This window comes from Engystomops pustulosus, chromosome 1 (genome assembly GCF_040894005.1).
Source record: "Engystomops pustulosus chromosome 1, aEngPut4.maternal, whole genome shotgun sequence".
NCBI lineage: Eukaryota > Metazoa > Chordata > Amphibia > Anura > Leptodactylidae > Engystomops > Engystomops pustulosus.
The window spans coordinates 143,721,865-143,741,835 of record NC_092411.1 but is presented as its reverse complement, the minus strand read 5'-3'; positions in this window follow the sequence as shown (position 1 = coordinate 143,741,835).

The window sequence follows — 19,971 nt, the reverse complement described above, 5'->3', positions numbered from 1 at the left end:
ATCACTGTCATTTTCATCTTATTGTCCATATAAATAAGATTTCAATTTAAATGCATGCAAGAACAGAATTTCATATTACTGTAAGCTCGTTCTGTTATCATTTCTCCTAACTGAGGCATTCATTTTAGTCAATGTCCTTAGAGTCTACAGTTTGACCTTGACATCTGTTTCATTTGGCAGAACTGCCTGTAACTGTGTAGGTAATCATATTAGACCTAGTTACTCAAGCAAAAGGGGCGACAGATTTGAAAAAAATCTTTTTTTATACATACAAGTATTTAGAAATGTAAACACTAGGATCAGCCTTTGTAATATAGTAAAGCTGTACACTCAATAGGTACCACATGGTACTACATTGCTTTAAATCTGGTAAATGCAAACTAGCACTATTCATAAAAAATAGAATAACTATGGAATCTGCATAAATCAACTGGTTTCTACTATTATTTGTAACTCAACTCAGGTTGAATTTTACTAACTGAACCAGTAGCCACAAGTTTCTACTGAAGGCTTTTATTGCATCATGTGTACTTAAAATACCATCCACTATTCTACTCATGTGAATTTTTGTGGTATTTTTCATGAACAATTCTGATTTCTTACCTTATTTTTATATACATTATTTATGCTATTTTATAACCATTTTCTAGCACACACTCTAAATCTTGTGACTAAGAGATGACTTCTTTGATTGTAAGAGTCTTTCATTTTTCTTCTAACTGGCTTATTGGGGGTCCTAGAGGCTCTACTGTCACCAGTATAATAATGGTGCCTCCACAGTAGCCAATATACTAGCAGTGCCCACCTTCAGTAGCCAATAAAGTTAAAGGGGCTTTACAGTTGCTGATATAGTCACAGTACTCCCACAGTAGCCAATAGTCCCAGTATTCCCACAGTAGCCAATAGTAACAGTGCCTCTAGTAGCTAACAGTTATAGAACCCTCACTCATTAGCCAATATTAAGAGTGCCCCCACATCAGCCAATATTCACAGATCCTCCACATCAGCAAATATTCACAGTGCCCCCACAGCAGCCAATATGTCCCCTGGAGGATGGAGGCCCTGATTGGATTGACAAATTAAGTAGACCAGACTCTTCCCAAAACTTGGTCACCACAGCACCTCTTTTCACCACCATTGCCCTCCCATAGAAAGGTATCTATAGTGAACACTATAAATATATATTCGGGTATATTTAGTTAAAGGGGTTGTACTGCTTCAGAAGACTTTTGATATATTGTTCCAATTGTATGAATATCAATGTAAAATTTATGAGATGATAATTATTTTCATACCCCCTGGAGTCATACATCTAAAAGCTACTGGTCAGTAATATGTCATTTGTGTGGAAGTCACCTCTGAAACCAGTGATGATCTGTCCACAAAAAACTCCACTACAGAGCTGCCAAAGGGGCAGCACTGTTTATCTGTGGACCTGCGGTTGGAACAAGTAAGGTGTTAGATGGCACACAACACAGGGTGTGGGGACATGGAAGGTGATAGTAGCCTTGAAAGGCTATGTTCACAAGAGTGTATATGACATAGATTTGCTCTGAGGAGTGATTATGTCTGACATGCCTTATATTACCAGTGTTAAATTCCCAGAGGATGAGGATCTCGATAGAGGAGAAGACAAAGTGGCTGGAGGATAGGAGTAGAGAGGAATAAAGAGGACCTTTTACCACCCCATATATATGAAACTCAACATACCATAATGTAAGGGCTTGCACACAGATTAAGGTGCACTTTACATTTTTCCAATAGCCCCACCATTATGCGATATCAATATTAAATTCTTATCTTCACTAGAAAATTAGAGAGGCGTTGTTGCATCAAGGGTAGGGGGATGTGTGTATGCTAATATTCTCTGACACTGTCCAATAAGCTGCGGACAGTGTCTTCAAAGAATCTTCCTGCAGAATCTTCCTACAATGATATATGAATTTGCCCTCCTCCTTTCAACTGCATTGGTGTCCTTAGGAGGCTAAAGGATTGAAAGTTGTGAAAGAACAAGGAGAAATAAATTACTGCTTAAATTGCTGTGCTGGCAATTTGTAATAATTAAGTGGCTTTTGGTTGAATTTTCGGCATTCAGACTCTAAAAGGTTAGCCATCACTGCCGAGGTTGATATTTTGGTAACGGCGGGGGCTCAAAGAAAAACTTCTAAGTGCCCCTAAATCTGTGTGCAAGTCCCTACATTATGGCATGTTGAGGTTCGTGTGTATAGGCTGGTAAAAGATAGTCTATAATTAGCAGGAGCTCTATAGGGAATAGCAAGGGAGACAATGGGGCACATTTACTTACCCATCCATGGAGTTCCTCGAAAGTGCATTGTCAGACTGGAATTGCACATCTGCCACGATTCACTAAGATCGTGCACACGATATCCTGCATGTGTCGCTTACTCGCTCAGGTCCGCCTGAGTTCACCATCTTCTTCCTGGTGCATGTAAGTGGATTGTCTTTGAATCTTAAATCCCATGCTCAGTCCGAATCAGTTGGATCATCTGACGGCCCTTCCCACGATTTCTGTTACATGAAAACCATTGCAGCTGCGCCACAATCCGATTGTGTGCAATACAATCCCCAGTTAAATTGAAAATCCGACGAAAGTGTGATCCGCGGACCCTTAGTAAATTAGCCCCAATAGGTATAAGTGCCACAGAAAAATATATTTTTATGTATTTGGCTTTTTGGAAGTGGTTTCAAGTGGTTATCCATGATGATACTTACTTGATGGTTTGGCAGTGGATATGTTGTTGCACATATAGTTTTATATCCTTTATGCGCGTACCATATTGACTCATTTCGACAGGGTATGGGGATTGTGTATGTGGGACATTGCTCTGTACCCATATTTGTCCCATTACTGTCAATTGTATGTACACCTTTTTAGTGTTTTTAATGACTTATGTGTCGTTGTTGCACTGTGCATATTTAATTAATGAATACATTATGATACTGGTCGTTTTCTTGTAGTCTTATGTTATTTTTGCAAAATGTGAGGACCTTACTTTTTGAAGCAAGTTAAAAATAAGTGTTGTTAACTCCCATTAAAACTAATTGAATAGTGTCCGTTTTTGAAAGCGGACTTCCCAACAAAACAGCCCTTTTATACACACCCTTTTCATAAAAGGATATTTTTATTTACAGCAGAAGCTGTCACATTGTATAGGTATTATGAGTGGTTGACATAATTGAGGATTTAGTCAAATTAATGGACGATTTTAAAATGTTGCTAATATTTGGTCTGCCTGCAATAAAAAGTGTTTTGTTGTAGTTTGCATAAAAGAGAGTCCCTTGTTTACTTCTGGGACCAAAGGTAATATCAGTACTTCAGCACTGTACCAGGGGCAACCTTTCACAGAAGATACCACCATTATAAATTTTATGTTACATGTGTTACAATGTTAGCATTGGGTACATGCCACTTTAATTGGAATATCATTAATCTATAAAAGACCTTTAAGCTACTGTTATATTTTGCGTTTGGAGTTTTAGGTAAATGCTCTTATAAAAAAATTGCCATTACATTTGGAACAAATTCCTATTTTTCCTCAACAGTTAGTTGTCAGCTACCTGTCCTGCAAACAGCACAACCGTAACCAGACTTGGCGCAAGCTGCCCAATTGGGTAAGTGGTGGTGAACTCAAGCTGCCTAAAGCAAATATACAGATATACCTCTCTGATAAGGATGAACCCACTATCAGCAACCAGCTAACGGATCCTGACAGACCCTGCAAGTTGATAGGGAGATCTTAATTTGTCTGGCAGCTTCTGTATGGTGGAGTAGATAGCTATTATGATATCAGAGACAGACCAGCAAACACACAAATAAACATAGGGACAAAACTATAGATACAGACAAACAAGTAGAGTCAGACAAAACTGGGTCAAAACCTAAGATGGCGGTCAAGCACAGAATCAAATTAATAGAAAGAGAACAAGTAAACATAGAGAGGTCAGTCAAACAGAAAAGCAAGATAATAAACAAAAGAAATTTGGAATGAGGAAACTAGTAGAATCAGCAAGATGTAATGGGACTGATAGCTTTATAAAGGAGTTCCTGGATGCTGCCCTCAGCAGCTTACTTGATCAGCCGTCGATCACTCTGGGCTAGAGTTGGAGAGGAATCGAGTGCGGCTCAAACAATCCAAGCTCAACAAAACTTTAGCCACAGTTCACACACACTGAAGTTAACCTTCTAAGGCGCCTTCCACAGACAGAAAATGTCACGGATGTAGTATTTAACTATTAATATTTTCCATAATTATATATTATACTATATTATATATTATTTTAGATTCTGAATTTTATTTTTTTTAGATTAAAATGCCATTTCAATTATTTTACCAGAAAAAAATTAATCTGATTTAAACATTTTTTTCATTTTGATTTTTAAGAATTCATACCCTTTCTGCATATTTCTTCATTATAGCATTTGCCAATTGAAATCCATGGTGCATGTTCTCCTCTGTTCATTATCGATGCCTGAAATCATTATTTGCAGCAAGTTAATGAATGCAATATCACATTTTATTATCTCATCCAATGTTCTGTGTGCATGATAATACAATCTTTATATTTATTTTAAGCATATCTATTTAGGCAAACTGCCAGGCATGTGTGAAACAACATTTTAGTGGTCGAATGTGGTTCTAATAAAGATATAAAAGTTATACTAACTAAATAAATCTTCATATGTCCAAATATATAAAGTGCTTTTTAATTTGTTTTCAGGTCAAATAAAGTACTAGAATTTTCAAATATTGTGTAACAGCATTATAATGCCCTTGGGTTACTATTTTTTATTGCTTCCCTAGACAATGGAGATTACAAATGATATGAAATGCCCATAAGGCCACACTGAAAATACTATTTTAATAAAATAAATGACAGTTTTGACTGCGGTGTAATACTTTATGTAAGATTCTTTTTGTAATCAAAAAAATGGCAAAGTAAATATATTGCTGCTATTTTATTATTTTAAATCAGAGAGCAACATTTTTTATTCTTTCTGAATTTTCAACTATTAAAAATAAAAATTGGTGTTAATAAGTTTGGACGTGCTATGTAGCTTTCCGGTCTCCTGTCCCCTAGCCATCCAGCCCCCAGTATATAGCTAGTCAGCTTCCGGCCCCTAGTATAAAGCCAGACAGCCCCTGCACACTAGTATATAGCCAGCCCCCTAGTATATAGCCGGTTCACACTCCCCAGCTAGTCCCCACTGTATTGCCACCAGTATATAACCATCCCTCTGTAGCACTTAAAAAATAAAATCAAAACTCTTCTTCAATCCAGCAATGGCAGGTCTGTGCGTGCCATACACTGATATTAGTGACAGCCGATGTCATAGTCTGTTCACGGATGGCGCGCACAGACCTTCTGCTCCCAGAATTAATAAGAGGAGAGTTGCAGGGGGCACCGGAAAGGTTAGTTTTTACTTTATTTTTTTTTAACTCGAGTATAAGCCGGGTTTAAGTTTTTCAGCACCTTTTTTTTTGCTGAAAAACACAGTTTATACTTGAGTATATACTGTATGGTATTCAAACAATGCGTTTTTGTGCTGAAAACACAGATATTAGTTATTAAGGACCTGTTATTCACATGAAGAAACTGGGATATATAGGAATAGCAGGTTTTTTTTAACTCTAAACTAAAAATGATGACAATTATAATCAGTGGTCATCAACTTGTGGTCCTTACATTGTTACAAAAATCGCAATATTCTGATACCAAGTATAGTATATGTAAACCCACTGCATTACAATGATGTTGTTTTGGGTCTAAACTTGGCTCATTTCTTGTTATTATGGATAGAGAGTTAACAACATGGGAATACCTCTTCATGTGTACATGCACTTTCTTACATCCATGATCCTTACCGTCATTTAAGAAGATCCTTTATTTTCCCCTGCATGGTATTTTAAGATGTCCCTAATTAGTTTTCATTACCATTAATAATGTGCAATATAATATTGTAGGTGCCTTCTGTTGGTGGCATCTATACCTGTACAAAGTTGTAAATGAAGAGTAGGCAGATATAGATTCTAGAAACATTGTTATCAAGCTGCCAAAAGATTTATTCTTTCTTTTTAGATATTTTTGGCATATGATATTCACCACTGAGCTCAACAATTTCTTGCTTTGTGAAAAGATAACAATACGTGTCAATGTTCTCCTAGAGAGATTGAAGAGCTATTGACATATTGTGTTACTCATAGAAATTATAATTTGGGAGCTTGCTGACTTCTTCCAGAGAAGTTGCAACATCCTATTCAACAGTAGGCAGATATATTGGGCTGAAACATCTGTTTCTAATATTAGTTTCAAATTGTAACTGTAGTGAGAATATCTGACTATGAAATTTGCAGGTTATACGATGTTAGGTATTTCTAGATGCTTAGTTCTGCTAGTTAGCGCTAATATCAATACTAATGTCTACTAATTTCTTTGCCAGATGGACTTTTGATCTTTTATGTAGTTCAGTTATATATTTGATTAAACAAATCATTTGCTTAATATTATAGTGTATAAAACATCCCTTGAACATTATTATGCAGATAAAGGCTTACACAGAATACAACACAAACATTTTAAACAATCTGACAAGCTGCACATCCATGATGCGAATCTCCCGTTCCACCACATCCCAAAGATGCTCCATTGGATTGAGATCTGGTGACTGTGGAGGCCATTTGAGTAAAGTGAACTCATTGTCATGTTCAAGAAACCAGTCTGAGATGATTCCAGCTTTATGACATGGCGCATTATCCTGCTGAAAGTAGCCATCAGAGTATATACACTCACCGGCCACTTTATTAGGTACACCTGTCCAACTGCTCGTTAACACTTAATTTCTAATCAGCCAATCACATGGCGGCAACTCAGTATATTTAGGCATGTAGACATGGTAAAGACAATCTCCTGCAGTTCAAACCGAGCATCAGTATGGGGAAGAAAGGTGATTTGAGTGCCTTTCAACGTGGCATGGTTGTTGGTGCCAGAAAGGCTGGTCTGAGTATTTCAGAAATTGCTGATCTACTGGGATTTTCACGCACAACCATCTCTAGGGTTTACAGAGAATGGTCCGAAAAAGAAAAAACATCCAGTGAGCGGCAGTTCTGTGGGTGGAAATGCCTTGTTGATGGCAGAGGTCAGAGGAGAATGGGCAGACTGGTTCGAGCTGATAGAAAGGCAACAGTGACTCAAATCGCCACCCGTTACAACCAAGGTAGGCAGAAGAGCATCTCTGAATGCACAGTATGTCGAACTTTGAGGCAGATGGGCTACAGCAGCAGAAGACCACACCGGGTGCCACTCCTTTCAGTTAAGAACAGGAAACTGAGGCTACAATTTGCACAAGCTCATCGAAATTGGACAGTAGAAGATTGGAAAAACGTTGCCTGGTCTGATAAGTCTCGATTTCTGCTGCGACATTCGGATGGTAGGGTCAGAATTTGGCATCGACAACATGAAAGCATGGACCCAACATCTGATGGCTACTTTCAGCAGGATAATGCGCCATGTCATAAAGCTGGAATCATCTCAGACTGGTTTCTTGAACATGACAATGAGTTCACTGTACTCAAATGGCCTCCACAGTCACCAGATCTCAATCCAATAGAGCATCTTTGGGATGTGGTGGAACGGGAGATTCGCATCATGGATGTGCAGCCGACAAATCTGCGGCAACTGTGTGATGCCATCATGTCAATATGGACCAAAATCTCTGAGCAATGCTTCCAGCACCTTGTTGAATCTATGCCACGAAGAATTGAGGCAGTTCTGAAGGCAAAAGGGGGTCCAACCCGTTACTAGCATGGTGTACCTAATAAAGTGGCCGGAGAGTGTATATATATATACATTTAAAAAATGATATAGAGAGAAAGGAAAAAGGAGCAAAGAGACGGGGAGATTACTCCAAGCTGTCAGTAGATATATAATTAGTGTGAGTAGTCACTCACATTCTTGTGTTGTGCAGGGCGGCATAACACACTTCACAGCCATAAATGTTTTCAGGTCTGCCACCTGTTGGGAATAATTGCTGTGATGCCGACAATAAATACACAAAGGATGGTCGTCCAGTAAGTGCGTCCTGGCCATATCTCCTATAGATCCTCAAGGATTAGCCATACCATGGATTAATCAACAAAATTTTACTGTGTTTTAAAATTTATTGAAACGCAGTATAAATATAAACAGATTCTTCCTCAGTTGCAGTCTGCTCTCATGGAAACCGGATCTGTATACAAAGTTAGAATAAGTTCAAGGAAGTGGTAACTGGAGATTACCAAATCATCAATGCACAAAGTATCTAAGACATAGATCAACTAAAACATATTCAAATTTAATTATCTCCCATGAATGGTCTATAAAAATAGGTTTACTCTTACCCTATTCTTGTAATATGAAATTTAATAAAGAAGTATAAGCCAATTGGCTATGCTTAAAAAAACTGCCAAAATAGTGTACACAGCTGAAATGGGGACTACAAGTATGTAAGCCTGCATAGACCAAACTACCCTTGTCCTCCAAAAGGGAAAAAGCGTCATCCGGAGAAGGCAGGACTAGTGCCCCGATGTCCTAGTAGAACCACACAACCTAGTAGAACCACACAACGCCTCCACCGTAGACTCAACCAACATTGTCTCAACGTGAATCACAGAAATAAAAAGCATGGGTTGTCCAGGCACAAAAAAATGAAACACAAAGGGAAATTCACTTCCCTATAGATCCCTATAGATCATGTTCCAGAAAACACACTGAATAGATTTTAAATAATTAAGAGACAAGAGATATGCTAGATTTTTAAATTAAAGACCCTGAAACCAGCAAGGCTGAACAAGGTCTCAGAAACAATCCCAGTCTAATATCGGCAATAATATTTTCATACTATTTAGCTGAAGTCAGAGTGGTTTTGGTGCTCGGACGCTGGAGAACATCGGAGCACTAGTCTTGCCTCCTCCGGATGTCGCTGTGTGCGTTTGTGGAGAATACGGGAAGTTTGGTCTATGCAGGCTTCCGTACTTGTAGCCCCATTTAAGCTGTGTACACCATTTTGGTAATTTTTTTTAAGCATAGGCAATAGGTTTAGATTTCTTTTATCAAATTTCATATTCAAGAATAGGCTAAGAGTAAACCAATATTCAGAGACCATTCTTAAGAGATAATTAAATTTGAATATGTTTTTGTTGATCTATGTCTTAGATACTTGATGATTCGGTAATCTCCAGTTACCACTTCTTCACGCTTTTTATACCTTTATAAACAGATCCGGTTTCCATGAGAGCGTACTCCAACTGAAGAAGGACCCGTTCCGGATTAGTATACAGTTATGAGACCGAACCAATCATCTTCTACATTATAGTGGTACAGCATAACTTATTTCAAATTCCAGTGCTTTACTCACAACCACCATCCCATATTTACAAATTATTAGATCATTTTGTTTCCCAATTCTTGCTACTATTACTCTGAAGATCATTGAATGCTTTTATTATGCAACTTGGATAGCATTTTGAACCTTTGGATAGAGTATAAAATACACTTTAAGCTTCCAGTTTTTTATTATAAAAATTGCTTTTGACTTTTGTGCCACAGAAGTGTGCAACAGCACCAGTTATCTGAAGAGATAAATCAGATTGAGAGGCTGAACAGGAAGTTTTAAGAACATCTACTATCAGGATCAAAGATTGTAAACCATGTACATACTGACATACTGGTGTCTGAGGTAGATCCAGATCCTCTCTTATTTAAGCTTCCTTATTCACTTTGTTTTTTAGGAAAAAGGCTTTAAAATAATGCAAATGAACCTGCAGGCCTTATTAACACCTATGGAGCTTGGACCTCAGGCCTCCTCATTTACCTAATTTAAAAGCCTTTTCATTGTAAAAACCAGGGCATAAGAAGCTAAACAAGAAGAAACAGGGGGCAGATACAGTATTTCAATGTACTTGGTTTACAATCCTTCATCCTGGTGGTTGATGTCCTTTCAGTTCAGATGCTCTTTTCTTGGGCTCGATAGCACTTAGAACTATACTTTTGGTATCCTCTTAAGGATAACAATCTCAGTTTTAAACAGAAGCTAAATGTAGCTACTACATTGGCACTTAAAGACATAGATGGAAATGCTCAACACAGATAAAGATTCATCCAGTACGTGGATGGTGCCAGGATCAGTGGATCCTCTGGACCATCGCGGGAGATGGAACTAGCCGACACCTGGGACCGGAGTCTAAGTGGCACCTGGTTTTCACCAGAGCCCGCCGCAAAGCGGGATGCGCACGGTGGGAGGAAGGCGCAGCAGATAGGCCACAGGTTAATACACTTCAGCACCTCAAATGGACCCAGATAGCGAGGGCAGCTTGTAGCTGGGAATCTTCAGCCGGACATATTTTGAAGACAGCCACACTTTATCCCCCGGGGAGAAGATGGGAGGAGACCTGCGTTTTTTATCAGCCTGAGTCTTGGTGTGGGCAGACGCCCGAAGCAGGGACTGACGAGTCTGTTCCCAAATCGCTTTAAGGTCTGCTACCAACTCTTCCACAGCAGGAACATCAGCAGACATGGAGAGAGGTAAGGTGGACGTGGATGCCTTCCATATAGAACAAAGAAAGGTGAGGCACAAGCAGATTCCGAATCCAGGGAGTTATATGAGAACTCGGCCCAAGGTAGCAAAATGGACCAGTTGTCCTGACAGGCAGAGACAAAGTGACGCAGGTAACAGCCCAAAGTCTGGTTAACTCTTTCAACCTGTCCATTAGACTGAGGATGATACACAGAAGAGAAGTCCAGTTTTATCTGCAGTTGATTACACAGGGCTAGCCAGAAGTGGGAGACAAACTGGACCCCTCGTTCCGAGACGATGTGCAACGGAAGTCCATGTAGGCAAAAGATGTAGGTGAAGAACTGGCTGGCAAGGTGTGGAGCAGACGGCAGACCTGGCAGAGGAACAAAATGAGACATTTTCGAAAAAAGGTCGGTTACCACACAGATAACGGTATTGCCAGATGATGGTGGTAGATCTGTCCATAGCCACGTGAGACCATGGGCAGGTAGGCACGGGTAACGGCAACAGAAGACCAGCTGTTTTTTGTCATGAGGGCTTATTACGAGCACTATAGGTACAGGACCGCACAAAATCCCGAACGTCCTTGATCAGGACACTAATAGAATCAGGAAATGAGGGCCACAGAGCGCTGCACCCCAGGGTGCCCAGCCACACGAGAAGAATGTCCCCTGGTGTAGAACCAGCGGTCATGGTCCACATTGGCACTAATGACAAAGTAAGAGGTAGGTGGAAGGTCCTTAAAAATGATTTCAGAGATTTAGGCCATAAGCTCAGGGCAAGGACCTCAAAGGTAATTTTCTCCGAAATACTGCTTGTACCACGTGCCACACCAGAAAGGCAGCGGGAGATCAAGGAGGTAAATAAGTGGCTCAAAAGTTGGTGTAGGAAGGAGGGTTTTGGGTTCATGGAGAACTGGACTGACTTTTGTGTCGGCTACAGGCTCTACAGTAGGGATGGGCTGCACCTCAATGGGGAGGGGGCCGCTGTTTTAGGGGAAAAAATGGCTAGAAGGTTGGAGGAGTGTTTAAACTAGAGACCTGGGGGGTGGGCAACTACACTTGTGCAGGGCAAATAGACAGTGTACATAGAGAGCTGGGAAGAGTCATAGTCCATGGGGGAGGAAGGGGGGCTGGAATGAGATTGGGGAATAAGGACAAAAGGAATATGGACATGGAAAACCATATAAAGTGTATGTACACAAATGCCAGAAGCCTCACAAACAAAATGGAGGAACTGGAACTCTTGATGTTGGAGCGGAAATATGATATAGTGGGTATCAGCGAGACATGGCTGGACAGTAGCTATGACTGGGCTGTTACTATAGATGGTTATAGTCTTTTTAGAAAGGATCGTATAAATAAAAAAGGTGGAGGGGTTTGTTTATATGTTAATTCTCGCCTCAAGCCCGTCCTGCGAGATGACATCAGTAACGCAAATGTGGAGTCCCTATGGGTTGAGATAAGAGGAGGGAAAAAGAATAATAAAATATTACTAGGGGTTTGTTATAAGGCTCCAAATAAAAAGGAGGCAGCAGAGGAAATGCTGATAAGTGAAATGGATGCGGCTTCAAAGCATGGTGAAGTACTTATCATGGGGGACTTCAATTACCCAGATATTGACTGGGGGGCAGAAACCTGCAGGTCCTTCAAAGGCAGCAGGTTCTTGTCAACAACAAAAGACAATTACCTGTCGCAACTAGTCCTGGAGCCAACAAGAGGGGGGGGCACTGCTGGACCTTATCCTTACCAACAGACCTGATAGGGTATCAAAACTACAGATTGGGGGGAACCTGGGGAATAGTGATCATAATATCATTGATTTTGTATTACGCTTTACTAAGAGCGTTAGTGAAGGGGCAACCAACACTCGAAACTTCAGGAGGGCAAATTTTCAGCAACTAAGGGAAGACCTTAAAGGCATAGACTGGGATAATGTTCTCAAAGACAAACCCCCCCCCCCCAAAATGGGACTTTTTCTCATATATTCTGAAAAAGTCCTGTGAGAAACACATACCTTATGGGAAAAAGCATAAAAGGAACAAGAAAAACCCTATGTGGCTAACTAATCTTGTAAGGAAAGCAATAAGCGAGAAAGATAAAGCGTTTAAGGTGCTAAAACGTGAAGGTAGCGATGAGGCATTACAGGATTATAGAGAGAAAAATAAATCCTCTAAAAAGCAGATAAAGGCCGCAAAAATAGAGACTGAGAGAAATATTGCCAGGGAGAGCAAAAATAATCCCAAATTATTTTTCAAGTATATAAATGATAAGAAACTAAAAACAGAGAGTGTGGGTCCCCTTAGAAATAACATGGGGGTCATGGTGGAAGGAGATGAGGAAAGGGCCAATCTACTGAATGTCGCCTTCTCAACTGTCTTTACCCAGGAAAATCCCCTGGTGGAAGACACAATGAGGAATAATGTTAATTCTTTTTATAATGTCAACAGTATAACCCAGGAAGAGGTACGGCGCCGCCTCGCAACCACTAAGAAAGATACATCACCTGGGCCAGATGGCATACACCCCCGGGATCTGCATGAATTATGTACGGTGATAGACAAACCGTTATTTTTAATATTTGAAGATTCACTGAGGACTGGTTACGTTCCACAGGAATGGCGCATAGCAAATGTGGTACCAATATTCAAAAAAGGATCAAATAGCGATCCTGGAAACTACAGACCCGTGAGTCTAACTGCTGTGGTGGGGAAAATATTTGAGGGGTTTATTAGAGATGCTATCCTGGAGTATCTCACTGTGCACAACCTTATAACCCAGCGTCAGCATGGGTTTATGAGAGATCGGTCCTTTTTATTAATGACCTTGTAGTGGGTTTACACAGTCAAGTTTCAATATTTGCAGATGATACTAAGCTGTGTAAAGTAATAAATACTGAGGTCGATAGTTTAGCATTACAGAGGGATTTGTGGAAGCTTGAGGGATGGGCAGAGAAATGGTTGATGAGGTTTAATGTAGATAAATGTAAAGTTATGCACTTGGGCCATGGAAACAAAAAGTATAATTATGTTCTAAACAGTGAATTACTTAGTAAAACTGAAGCTGAAAAGGACTTGGGGGTATTGGTGAATGGTAAACTTAATTTTAGTGACCAGAGCCAGGCGGCTGCTGCTAAAGCAAATAAAATAATGGGATGTATCAAGAGAGGAATAGATTCTCATGATAAAGACATAGTTTTGCCCTTATACAAATCCCTGGTCAGACCACACATGGAATATTGTGTACAGTTTTGGGCACCAGTATATAAAAAGGATATAGTAGAGCTGGAACGGGTGCAGAGGAGAGCAACCAGGATTATTAGGGGAATGGGGGAACTAGAATACACTGACAGATTAAAAAATTTGGAAAAAAGTTTAGAAAAAAGACAACTGAGGGGAGACCTCATTACAATGTACAAATATCTGAATGGACAGTACAAGGATCTCTCCAAAGATCTTTTTATACCTCGGCCTGTGACCAGGACAAGGGGGCATCCTCTACGCCTAAAGGAGAGGCGATTTTACCATCACCTAGACAAAGGTTCTTTACTGTAAGAGCAGTGAGACTGTGGAACTCTCTGCCGCAGGAGGTTGTTATGGCGGACTCTATGTAAATGTTCAAGAGAGGCCTGGATGACTTTCTGGAGAGAAAAATTATCACAGGTTATGGGGATAAAACATTTATTTAATTCTTAAAGGTTGGACTTGATGGACTTGCATCTCCTTCCAGCCTTATATACTATGATATACTATGATCCTCTTTCGAAGTCCAGGTCGCACATAAGTCTTGCCGGGAGGTAATTGCCGGAGGTCCACCGGCGCTGCCAACACAAGTCTCTGCCAACGATATGTCTCAGAGCATAGTCCTCCCCCATAACATCCGAAGCACGGGACAAGGCATCAGCCTTGATGTTTTTCTCGGCAGGACGAAAATTGATTTGGAAGTCAAAATGGGAAAAGAAGAGAGACCGCTGAGTTTAACCGCTGAGCCGACTGTAGGTACTGGAAGTTCTTGTGGTCTGTGTAAATGCTGACTGGAAATCGGGCTCCCTCCAACAGATGACGCCATTGCTCCAAGGCAAGCTTGATGGCCAGAAGCTCACGATCTCCAATAGAATAATTCCTCTGCGGAGGAGAAAGTTTTGGAGAAGAAGCCGCAGGATAGAGTTCGGCCCCTAGGCCCCTTCTGAGTAAGGACCGCTCCAGCTCCTACAGAGGAAGCATCAACCTCCACAAAAAATGGCTTCTCGGTATCAGGTTTTCAGGAAGAAAAAGCAGTCTTTAGTCTCGTGAAGGCCTCCTCAGCCACTGGGGGCCAGACACGAGAATTAATACCTTTCTTCATTAGCGCCACCAGAGGAGCTACCAGAGTCGAGAAGTGAGGAATGAATTGTCTATAATAATTTGCAAAGCCCAGGAATCTTTAAATAGCCCGCAGTCCCACTGGGCGTGGCCACTGAAGAACCGCAGATAACTTGTCAGGATCCATCTGCAAGCCTTTATCGTAAATAATGTAGCCGAGGAATGGAAGGCTTTTCTGATGAAACAGGCACTTCTCCAGTTTGGCGTAGAGATAGTTGGCCCTGAGGCGGCTGAGCACTTGCCGTACATGGGAATGGTAGGACTCGAGGTCAGCAGAATACACGAGGATGTCATCCAGGTAAACCACAACACAGCTGTACAATAAGTCCCTGAAGATATCGTTGACAAACTCCTGGAAAACTAAATATTCAAAAGGCCCATCACGTGTGTTAAAGGCAGTCTTCCACTCATCACCCTTCCTGATGCGGATAAGATTGTAGGCCCCCCAAGATCCAACTTGGTAAAGACTCTCGCACCCCGTAGACGATCAAACAGCTCCGTGATCATCGGCAGAGGATAGCGATTCTTAATGGTGACTTTGTTAAGACCGAGATAGTTAATACAGGGGCGGAGAGAGCCATCTTTTTTGGTGACAAAAAAGAAGCCTGTGCCTGCCGGAGAGGAGGATTTGCGAATGAAGCCTATTTGCAGATTTTCCTTGACATACTCTGACATGGCGGCTGTTTCAAGTGCCGAGAGCGGGTACACCCGACCCCGAGGAGGAGAAGATCCAGGCAGCAGGTTGATGGGGCAATCGTAGGGACGATGTGGAGGAAGGGTCTCAGCTTGTTTCTTGGAGAACACATCTGCGAAGTCCTGGTACGGAGAGGGAAGCCCCTCCAGAGGCTTAGGAGACAAGGTAGAAATCCTGACAGGGAGCAGATGTAGAACCTTCATACAGTGTGAGGAACAATCCGGAACCCAACGGAGAATCTCCCCAGAAGACCAGTACAGCACAGGAGCATGATGTTGCAAGCAGAGGAGACCCAGCAGGAGAGTGGAAGTGCACTGGGGCAGCTCAAAAAAGGAAAGTCTCTCTCTATGTAATGCACCAACTTGCAGGAGCAGGGGTTCCGTGCGAAACCGGATGGGCACGGAGAGAATCTGGCCACTGACGGAGGCAATGAACAATGGCTTCTTGAGACGAACCACCGGGAAGTGATGCTGGGAGACCAGGGCAGCATACACAAAGTTCGCTGTAGAGCCTGAATCCAGGAAAGCGGAAACTTGGATCTGGGTACCAGTGCCAACGCTGAGGAGCACGGGGAGTATCAGGCGTTGAGAAGCTTTATTCACACCTAGGGACGCTTCACCTGAAAAGTCTAGGTGCTGGCATTTCCCAGACATTGGGGATGGACAGGACAAGAGCCGACGAAGTGCTCTGGGCTGGCACAATACATGCACAGGTTCTCCTGACGTCGCCTGGAACGCTCTTGTAGAGAAAGCCGGATTCGGTCCACCTGCATAGGTTCCTCAGCAGAAGATTCAGCCGGGGGCTGGGGCGGCTTTTGGAAGACAGGTGCCAGGCGAGAAAGATGTCTAACACGGCCTTGGAGGTACTTGGAGCGTAGTTCCTCAGCACGCTCCTTAAACCGCACGTCAATTCAAGTGGCCAGGGTGATAAGACCACTGATAGTTGACGGCAGGTCCCGCGCTGCCAGTGCGTCCTTGACCTGCGCAGAGTGTCCTTTCTTAAATGTAGCAATGAGGGCTGCATCGTTCCAGGCAAGTTCGAAAGCCAGGGTGCGGAACGGAACTGCGTACTCTCCCACAGAAGAGTTGCCCTGGTGCCGGCTCAATAATGCAGACTCCGCAGAGGAGGCTCGTGCCGGTTCCTCGAAGACAGACCGGAACTCTGCCAGAAATGCCGAGAGGGTAGCGATAACCGGGTCATCTCTGTCCCAAAGAGGAGTAGTCCAGGCCAGGGCCTTCCCAGAAAGGAGGCTGAGGACAAATGCCACCTTGGACCACTCTGTGGCAAATTTCGACGGCATGAGTTCTATGTGGAGTGAGCACATCTTGGGATCCCCGATCCCCATCATACTTGCCGGGAAAGAGAGACGTAGCCTGGGTTCCGCAGCAGGAAGATAATCCGGGGTAGCAGGAGTCGCAGCGGCCTCCTCAGGAGACTGTTGCTGATGCTGGGTAGCTAGCAGCTGTTGCAACATGGAGGTGACTTGCTCTAGCTGATTCCGCTGTGTGGAAATCTGCCGGGATTTGTGGATCACAATGGTGGCAAGATCAGGCTGACTGGGAGGCGGAACCTCGGCGGGATCCATGGCCGGATCTTACTGTAAGGATCAGTGGATCCTCAAAGCGGGTTGGACTTGCTGCGGCAGGATACCACCAGGTTGTTCCACAGGTGCGACTAGCCTGCGGTGGCAGCTGAGGTTGAGGTACCTTATCAGAAGACAGTCTTGGGGTCAAGTCCAGGCTCAGGGTCAGGGCAGTCAGCAGAGATGCAAGGTCAAGTCCAAATCCGAGGTCAGCAATGGGAGGTCCAGGCAGGTGGGAATGGGAACACAGGCACACGGACACAGCAACGCGGAGGAACTTGGGTAACACACAGGAAGTAGGAAGACACAGGAACGCAGGAATAATCAGCAGGAAGCTTTCTCTCAGGCAGTATATTAACTTATCAATTCAATGCCACCATTCTGTGCACTTTATCAACTTAAATGTTGAAGAGTTGACACTAGATATGAGAGAGTATACTCGCCCGAGCTTGATGCTCGTTCAAGTATTAGGGTACTCGAAACAGCTCGTTGCTCGGACGAGTATTTCCCCTGCTCGAGATCGAGCATTTAATTAAAAAAGCACAGTGAATAACAGTGAAGAATAGAATAAAAACAGTGAACACAGGATCATTTAAGTGAAAATCACAGTGAAAAACACAGTAAAGAATAATAAATATGCGCGGAATGGTGCGAACAAAATAATATGAAGAACACATTAAAGAACACGGTAAGCAGGACAGAGACATCGGGGAGCAGGACAGAGACATCGGGGAGCAGCACAGAGACATCGGGGAGCAGTAGAGAGAAATCGGGGAGCGGGACAGAGACATCGGGGAGCAGGATAGAGACATCGGGGAGGGCAGAGACATCGGGGAGGGCAGAGACATCGTTGAGCAGCACAGAGAGATCGGGGAACAGGACAGAGACATAGGGAAGGGCAGAGAAATCGGGAAGGGCAGAGAGATCGGGGAGACTTCAGTGGAAGAAAAGGAGCGGATCCTGGGACAGCGCATCCAGGAGATTAGCACCAAGGACAGAGACATCGGGGAGACTCCAGACCCTGCAATCAGGTAAATCTGCTGTGTGTGAATGGGGGTCTCACAGGAGAAGATCCCGAGGTCTCAGACACTTGCTGAAAGATCAGAGAGAAAGTTGCAGATAAGAGATGATAGGACAAGTTATAAGAGGGGTTCACCAGGAGCGGGGGGAAGGGCATAGAGGGTGAGGTATGGAAACATCTGCAATGTGTTCTTCACACACATATATAGTGTTCTTCACTTGCTATTTTGTTCGCACCGTTCCGCGCGTATCTCCCGACAAGTAAGCAGATGTGCCGAACATCTGCAATCTATTCTTCACTGTGTTTTTCACTGTGTTTTTCACTTAAATGATCCTGTGTTCACTGTTTTTATTCTATTCTTCACTGTTCTTCACATCTGCTAACTTGTCGGGAGATAATATACGCGCGGAACAGTGAAGAATAGATTGCAGATGTTTGCATTCATCTGCTAACTTATCAGAAGACATTCTTTTTCAATTAAATAACACATTTTATTCCCGAACCATGGTCCCTTTGAAAAATGCTCGAGTCTCCCATTGACTTCAATGGGGCTCGTTATTCGAGACGAGCACTCAAGCATCAGGAAAAGTTTGTCTTGAATAACAAGCACTCGAGCATTTTAGTGCTCGCTCATCTCTAGTTGACACCTAAATTAAACTTCTCCCGGAGATTTTTTAACTCCACACCCAGTCTGGTGCTACAGTATGCCTGTACTTGACTATATCAACTTCCATTGCATTTCTCTTACTACTGCCTGGTCAACTATGTGCACTGAATTACAGTACATCTCTTGCCATTTTTACATGTCATAATGGAGGTCTTTTATTGATTAGTTAGTAATAGTACTTTTCATATACCATTTGCCACCTATACAACTAAAATTAAAAAACACACTTTATTTCTGCATAATATATGAAGATGTAAGGTAACAGAAAATATTCCTTATTTTCCTTAACACAGCTTTATTGACAAGGTGACTTACAGCTATCAAAGTTACATTCTTATAATTGCCTGTCTTCAGAGGCAGCTGCAGAATTTAATTTACTATTTCTAGACTGTAAGGTCAATTATAGATGACCTTTAAACTAAGTGATAAAATGTATCTAGTGAAGACAAATTGCTACACTAGAAGTATAGTCTTATGCACATTTTAGTCTATAAATATATTGCATTTTTTACTAGGGACTTTAAAAGAATTTTATGAACATATGCCCTGTTCAACATTCCTGTAATGGCATCTTACTAGGTTTCAAACCAGTTTGGATCTACCAAGATATATTTCAGTATGTGCCAATTGTAGTTAACTGCATTCTATATTCAGATATCTTGTTTTATTTGTTAATAAATGTCACATGTGATAAAATCATTGTTAATACCATTTATAACAGGATTAACTAATGAATTATAGAAGATTGCAAAAGTACTCATAGGGCTAAACCCAATTGTAGCAGTCCAAACTCCTAGGTTAAGAGATAGGTCAAGTCAAACGTAAAGATCACCCACTATGGGTAAAATTATCTAGCCAAGTCTTTTTGTTTCAGATAAGAAATATAGGACATGGTCAAGGATTTTCCCTTTTCAAACTTGGATAACACTCACACATACTGTACATCATCAAAATATGTAGGGTGCACAACTAAGAGATCTGTGAAACATTTTAGGCACATTGAGAAATACCACAAGGAGGATTTTAATAAAAAGAATGAAAACACATTGTTGAGTGTCAATACAGTAGTTCATCACA